Below are 8,828 nucleotides of genomic sequence, written 5' to 3' on the forward strand. Positions count from 1 at the left end.
GTTAGTTAAAATCATTGCCCTCGCTTTTTAACGAATTAACCTAATCCACCATGGAATATTGGCAGCGAATACGTGTCATTTTTCCCTTTTTGTCCTCTTATCTCTATACGTAATAAAGCATGATGCAAAAACCAGTAGCATCATACGCAAAATAAAAGCGTCATCACTTCGGGTGCTCACGGTTCAGTTAATAATGTATATTTATTAATTTATAATATAAAAGCATCATCAGTTGATTAGTTTGGTTTGTTAATTTTTTATAATATATATTATAAATATATATAATAAAAAATATTAATATATAATATTATATTTAAATAATAAATAATATATTATATATTATAAATATATATTTATATATAATGTATATTTATTAATTTATAATATATATAATATACATAAATATATATAATATATAAAAATATATACATATTGATCGGTTCAATTAACTGTTAATTTTCTATATTAGTTAATCGAAATCAAAATGATACCTTCAATTTTTTTAAAACGCCAAACCAACTGATTCGATTAACCAATTTTTTAATTCGGTTTCTATCAATTTGGTTTTTCGGTTTTTCTCATCCTTGGTCATCAGCCGTTGACTTATGAGACCAAAATGGCTCTCCATCTTTCACTAAGACCACTCTTTCAGTATATCAATCAATGAATCAATAGCCTTTATTCTCTTTTTCTGATGTGTTAAATGGAAATTTAAAATATAAAAATTAAGTGGAGCCCCTACGTGAGGAATGTAATTCATCAGATTGGAATCTTTTAAGCACGTATTTTACTGAATTTGTAAATGGAATTTTAAAATATAAAAATTAAGTGGGCCCCTACGTGAGGAATGTAATTCATCATATTGGAATCTTTTGAGCACGTACTTTACTGAATTTGCTGCATATCAAAGATTACGTTGAGATACTATTTGGCTGTGGCCCCACACAACAATAATAAACTTGCGAACAACGTAGGTACTCAAAAAATCATAACCGTCCGTAGGTGTCTCTCTACATTGGAATATTTGACGTATTGAGGCCGAATTGCTGATTGATTGCGTAATGATCAAGTCTTAGCCATAAAATTCTTGGGCCCACACATGAACGTTTGCCACGTTCCATGTGATTTGTCTTACGTTGGTGCAGTTTAGTCACTTGGATCTCTCTCTGTGTTCGAGAGAAACAATTTCGTAACGTCATTTGCACGGACCAACCTCGTGTCGGCATAGGGTCATTTTGGTCATTAAATTCTGAATTTGACCACAGTAAATTATAAAATTAATAAGTTTGGAATCTCCTACCCACAAATTCTAACCACATCTACCCAACATAATATATCTTCGTGCATTGGGAACATCTCCCTATGCATAGTAACATGTAAAAACACATGTGGCTGCTGCGATCTTAAGTGGGTAAATGTGGGTATTAGGATTGTTCACGGGTTGGGTTGGGTTAGTTTATTGCAGTTTTTTCAACCGATCTGACCTGATCGGGTTACCTGACATAGAAACCGAAATCGATCCAGTTTTTTCATCCCTGTGATAAAATCTTGTTAATTTTAAAAACAATCATAAATTGAACATCATTTCAGCCATATCCTATGATAAAATTTAAATGAAAAGTTAACCACAAAAGTTGTTCATTAATCACTATTCACTAATCCAAAGTTTCTTGCAACCATTCAAAAATTAGGTGGCCTAATGGACTTTGGAACTTCATGTTTGAATTAGGAACTAAGTCGGTTCAGTTTGAATCAGTTTCGGTTTTCTTGTGTGAATACCGAAATCGACCCAAATTATCGGTTTAAGAATTTGCACAACCTTAAACCGACCCGTACTAATAAAAACCCAACCGACTCAGATTGGATCGGTCTAGATTAGTCGGTTTAATCGGGTTGGGTCTTCTTATGAACAGCCCTAATGAGTATAATCGTCGTTGTTAGGAGATCGGGACTACTAAAATTGCCTATGAAATGCTATAATGCCCCTATATGTAGGCTATTAAAGGCACGAGGACATGTGTATTGTTATGATACCAAACATCGGCGAAATCACCAATTTGTTGACCACGACTAAAGACCGTACTTATTCAACACCAGGGCTCACGTGAGAGATCTTCTATTGCGGGGCACACATCTTGATCCACGAATACAAATTCTGAATTCCTGACGCCTGGAATCGGGATTTGCTCCTCAAAAAGCGCACCTCACACCGAACCCGGTTAGACCAGCTCGATAAAGTGGATGAGAAATTATCGGGCTGGGTGGGATGGTAGGAATATAGGATGGCAACCGCACTCTCGACGGTTACTGGCTTTAAAACGAAGTAACCCGACGAGTTCCCCAGTTTGGTAGATCCACTGATGGTCTATCATCCACGTATCGGGTCTACCGGTTGGTCCCCGCCTGGCCAAGCTAGAATTATATGTTCAGAGTCTGGCCCAATATATCAGAAGTCTTTCCTGCAAAAAAAAGGTGGCATGTAGGGGATCCGAACCGTAGGCCTTTTTTTTTTAACCAAACCGATTTTATCAGGTAATCGAAATTGAACCGAAACCAATTGATTAACTAGTTGATCGGTTCAGTTAATCATTGGTTCGATTTGTTGGTTTTTTTTATTTTTTATAATATATATAAATAAAAAATAAAATATTATAAATATATATTTATATAATACATATTTATTAAATTATAATATATATAAAAAATGTATAAAAATATATATATACCAGTCGGTTCTGTTAACCATCGATTTTCTATATTGATTAACCAAAACTGAACTGATCAATTCAGTTAACCGATTTTTGGTTCAATTTCGGTCGGTTCATTTTTTTTCACCCCTAGTTGTCTGGCCCAGTTACATCACATTGGGTGTATATGACTTATTCTGGGTCGCTTCAGAGGACCGTCTTCTCTGGCCTGCGCGTAACATCCATCTAAGTCATGAAAAAGTAAGGCTCCAAATGGTATCTGATTTATCCGAATTTCAATTTGAATTTGATTCAATTAAGGGTGACCCGGATTCGATTTGTTTGTAATTAGACCAAATATTGATTTACCCTAGATTAGTTTTAATTTATTTTGTTCATAAAATATAATATTTTAATAATCTTTAGTCTAATTTATTTATACTATTTAATATCCTATTATAATCCAAATTCAATTCAAATCCATGCATGCATTCTTATTCGAATTTAAATATAAATAAATCATATTCGGATTTCGTGGATTCGATTTGATCCGTTTGCAGCCCTATCAAAAAGTTTCTCCAGAGACCAAATTTGTGCTTTTTGGTACACAGTTCCAGTCATGTTTTGGACAGCTCGAATGCCAGGGACTGACAAAATAAGTACTTACAAGGCTGGCCTAGGCCAGGCCTTTTAGGCTATTACAACGAGTTGTTTGAGAATTCTGAGTTTGGGGCTGAAGGAGCCCAGAAGTGGACCTGTAGTTTCACTGTCAATTTAACCTTTTTTTTTTAAATCCAAAGCTAGCCGGGCTAAAAGAACTTTGGCCCAAAAGCAAGAAAATAAGAGAGAGAAAAGGTAGGTCTTAGTGTGAAACCTTCAATAGAGGCATCAACTTCCATTCTTCCAATGTTGACAAGTTGCCTAAATTTGGGATTTTTCTATTTATTTTTCTTTTTCAGTTGTTTTTGGGTGGGCCCAGGTTGGGCTGCCGTTGTTGCTAGCTTAGGGTGGAGACTAATCTGATTGAAGGCTACATTTTTTCTACCTAAAAAATGAAATCTGGTTCAACAAAGAGCCTATATGGATAGGTTGGGACCAGATACACGTGTGCTACATGCTAACGAAAGACATCTTTATTCGTTACCTTTAAAAAATGTATATGTTAAGATATTATATAAATTAATTCGTTGGCTTTGAACATGACATGAGTATAGGGGTATAAAAGGAAGAAGAGTGGGTGTGTAGAAAGGCATTATGAGAATTTTGTAACCAAAGGCTCAGTTTTGCATTTTACATATTTGTATTTGTACTATTTTCAAATTGAGCACAATGAATTAGTTATAGTAGTAACAAATCACGTAGTTATTTATGGAACTGAATGTGAGCTTAATTAGAGATTCGTAGAGGTGGCAATGAATTAAGCTTTTTATGGGTTGTTCGAGTTCAGCTTATAGAAAATATGATTTGGCTCTCTAGATCAAGTTTTGAGTTGATTTTGAGTTTAATATATGGGCCTGTTTGTTAATTGAGCCGAGTTCAAGTCCAATTAAATTTGCCTCATGAAGTCCATGAACATAATCGAGCTTTTACTCTTAAGTCTTAGCAACATATAGAGGACTGTTGTGACTTATGATAGTAGGAATGGATGAAGAATGGTAAAGTAATCGAAAAAACAAATACAATATTTTGGGGATAAAATATGAAGGCTAGGTTCTCACCTTTTAGAAACTAAAGCTCTCACTTTCTAATTTCCATTTTTTATGAATTCAAAGACTAAGCAGGAAGTGGCCAATAGACTAAGCAGCTCTGCCGACTTTATTTCAACTTGGATAAAGCCTCGTCAATCCTCTTCGTGAGGTACCCTTTACAAGATGAGCTATTTGTGGCTTCCGCGGGAGTTGGCAGCCAACGGACTGCATGGACGCCCTTGCTGGTCGAGCCTTCAAGGGCTCCCACACGAGCTAATGACCTAAAGTCAGTAGTGTTGCCCCCGTAAGTCGAGCTCACAGTAGCTTTTTGTAGGAGTGGGTGACCAGCATCACTAACGAGGCTGATGCAGCGCAGCCGTAACTCCAAAGTGTCGAACTGATAAAAGACCTCGGCACCACATAAGACCCAGTTGCCTCTTCAACATGGGCAAAACAAAGGGTAAGGAGAGTGGACTGCGAGTCGCTCATAGAGCCTAAAGGCTAAGGTGTCGAACTGATAAAAGACCTCGACACCACATAAGACCCAGTCGCCTCTTCGGCATGGGCAAAATCAAGGGTAAGGAGAATGGACTGCAAGTCGCTCCCAGAGCCTAAGGGCCTAAGGTACCGAGTTGACAAAAGACCTCAACACACCACGTGAGACCCAATCGCCTCTTTTGTGTGAAAGAAACATAAAGCAGTTCACATTCAACACTAGAAAACAAAGGAAAGACTAGTTTGCTCTCAACACCATGATATGGATGCAAACTTGATTTCTTCATAGCCGACCTCCACCTCGATTGCAGGCTCCGCATCAAACTCACTGGCTAGGACCAGTTCGAAGGACGCTACGTCGAAGTCTACCTAGGTGGAGCGACCTGATAGAGCCATCACACAGAACCCCCTCTTAAGAATGGCATGAGGAGCTTCACTCTTGAGGTACTTAGCCGGATCGCAGAACCTCTTGATGGTCACATCCCTAATAAGGTAGATGTCCTCGGGGTACTTGCTCCACCTCTCCTCAAGTAGATGAATTCGCTCTTGGGCCCCGAAAATAAAGATGGCGAGGTCCTACAGAAGGCTGCAATCATTTGAACTCTTCCGACTTGAGAAGCAAATTGGATCGACGCTTACAAGCTCATCGAATTAGCCATTCCAGGCCAAAAGGAGCAACCTACTCCCTCCAATGACATCGTGACATGTTGCGTCTCGGAACAACTGGGTGACACCCGGAACCACTTAGCCAAGATGATGGTGTCCCGAACTGGCGATCTGGCACATGCACCGAATTGGTGACCTGGCACTAACGCCGACCTGGCGACCAACCTTTATGCCGAACTAGCAACCTCGATCACAACTCAGGTCGGCTAGAAGCACCTCGTGCAGGGCTGGCCTGCAGCACCTCGTCACTGGCCGAAGTGACCTTGACGCAAGGAGCGACCTCCCTTGAGGGCGTGCCAGCCTAACTGAGGTCCAGGTGGTGACCTGCGAGATGTGCTTACCGACAAATTCGGCACGCATATCCCAACACTCCCACGATCCTTGGAAGTTGGCCCACGTATTCAATGTGCATGGTAGTTGCCTCCGAGAATCTCGAACCACTTAGACGACCTCGCAGAAATCTTGGATACGGTGCGTAAAGCCCACGCCAAACAATGCCTATATAAAGGCACCAACCCCAATGGCATGGGGAGGCAAGTAAGCATATTCTAGCTCTCATACTTTATGATTTTTTAGCACGCAGTCTACTATGAGAGTACTGACTTAAGCATCGGAGCGACCTCGCCGGGTTAGCCACCCCGGGTCCTTTGACATTGATTCCTTGCAGGTCTCTAAAGAATTATGAAGCTCAACAATCAATCCAGTTCGCCACTAGTCAGCACGACACCTAGTCCACTCCCAGCTCGGCATCCAGGTCCTCACCTAGCAAAATTCTCCACTTCGGCCTCTGAGTCATCGTCCACTTGGAAGCAGACCGAATGACGAGGTACTTAGCACAAAAAATTGATTCATCAGATTTCGAAGAAGAAGAAGAAGAGAGGAGAGAGATCCATCTTGGCCGGAGTAATACAGGTCGGATCTTCAGAGTTCAACCGCCGAACAGCAGAGGGTTTGAAGGAGGGAGTGACGAGATAGAGGAGAAAGACATTTGGAAACTTGAATCGGGGGTTTGAGGGGTTTTTCTATCATTTTCTTTTTTATTGATTTAACTGGCTGGAATATTGAGTGTACTCCTTTCAAACTACTGATGTATAGAATGCAAAACCTTGTATTTTGTAAGCCAGATTTCCAAATTATATTCAATCACTTTAGAAATGCAAAAAGCTTCAGCCTGCATGGGTGAACTTACATTAATGGGACCGAATTCAGCAGCCAAAACATCTCAATGACTACTTAAAACAACACCAAAGCCAACTTCATGTGGGGCTTTAAAACTTCCATCCTCATTTACGCTATGTTTGGTTTGAAGGAAAAAAGTAGGAAAACGATGGAAAGGTAAGTAAACAGTTACAAACCCTTATAAAGGTTTTCCTACCTTTTCCCTTTAAACCAAACATAACCTTAGTTTAAGCGTATTTTAGTGGGGGATCGACCGATGTTGGCAAAAAACATGGAACCACATTTTCTCATTGTCTTTGAAAGAATTGTTTCATCTCCTGTCAATCACAAATCATTAAACAAAAAAAAAAGGGTTAAGGCATTATTGGCAACAACATACAAGCTGAGCATGGTCAGAAAAAAAAAGAAAAAAAAGAAAAAAGTAGAGCATGTAAAATTGAATTCACTTTCGTTATAATATATAGAACATAGAGGGGAGGGAACAATCAATGTGCCACACCTGTCCCGTCCTTGCATCATTGTAGCCTTATAAGGGATAGTGTGCTTATTTAATGTGCTCACTATTGTGTTTTGGGTTAATTAATATAAATTGGTGAGAAACATATGTTGGCATGTGTAGTGTGCAAATCGGGTGGGCTAGGCCAGGTTTTAGCTCAACCTCAGGCCCAATCCTAATAGTTGGGCCTAAAGCCTAAGCTCTACTTTAGCTTGAGGTCAAGCCCAAACTATTCAACATAAGCCCAGCCCCTGCACTAAAATTTTATGCACTCAAATTGGTTGATCAGCCCATATAAACATGTGCGTATGCAAATATGTGTCTATATATGTATATATCCATGTATATAATCAGGTCGGGTTTGGATTGAGATAAGGTCAGAAACGGGTTTAAATTTTTAAATGCAAGGCCCAAACCCAACATAAAAAATTAAAAAACCCTGAACTTTTGGGCCTAGCCCAGAGACACGATGAATCTAATCCCAGCCCATGTAAAGTTGTGGGCTAGGTCAATCCATGCTCGAGTTGAGGCTGTTGGGCACACCCAAGTTGCACCCCGTCATTTCAACTAAAAAAATGCATGTTTGGAATTGATCATAGGCATTCATGGTTAAAACTCAAATTTAACGTTTGAGGTATAATCAACCATTTATATCGATCAACCCCAAAACGATTATAGGTTTAAAAATACCCCTCACAATTTGTTCTTCTTCATGTGGTTGCATACATAAGGGGGTGGTCCATCTCCATGCCCATAACTCTCATCCCCAATGGCAGTTGGATTTGATAGCAACTCTCTACTTTAAAGAAGTTACCAACCGAGCCACCATCATTTGGTTATCAACCCCCCCTGCTAAAAAAAAAGAAAAAGAAAACAATATCTAGTGCTCGCCATGCCATATGCAACGGGCTATGTGATCAATCATGAGTGAATACACCAATGTTCCATACACATGGATGGAGGCCTATACTGGCGCACACACTCAATATTCTCACTCGCTTTTTGTTTTGCCGAGTGCGAGATTCCTCGATCCCTTTTGGTGGCCTATCCAAGTTAATGACATCTAAGTTTGATCCTCCCCTCACGGTGGAGGAAGTATCCTCTTTCTCTCCGTGAAGTAAGTGTTGGGAGAGGAATCGTGGTGGATGAAAGTGGAAGGAAGGAAGGAAAATATCCAATAGGAGGCATTATAGATTGAAGATAAAGTCATAGAGGAAATATGGAGTAACTCTTCAGCATGTTTGGGGAACCAACTAGTAAGTCATTCTTGGATTTTATGAATCAAATTCCCTTTATTTTAGTTTGACTCTATCTATTTGTTTGGAAAAATCTTGCTTATGAAATTTAGTAAGTTGTTGTCATCAGCTTACTTTCGGTCTGTTCAAGGTATCCAAGACTTTTGAGGAAGGTAACTTAGAAGTTCATTCATTATTTTATTTTATTTTTTATGCCAAAAGTCCATTCATCTCTTAAAATTTCGATCTTACAAATATAAATATGTAGAATACAAAATAAAATTTATTTTCGTACTCTTCCCAAATTGAGCCTAAACATATTCCAATAGATCAATTGTAAATTAGTCTATTTATAGCTTTGTTGTGGTATTTTGTTATTTTG

This window comes from Nelumbo nucifera, chromosome 8, assembly GCF_055504915.1.
Source record: "Nelumbo nucifera cultivar China Antique chromosome 8, China Antique-T2T, whole genome shotgun sequence".
NCBI lineage: Eukaryota > Viridiplantae > Streptophyta > Magnoliopsida > Proteales > Nelumbonaceae > Nelumbo > Nelumbo nucifera.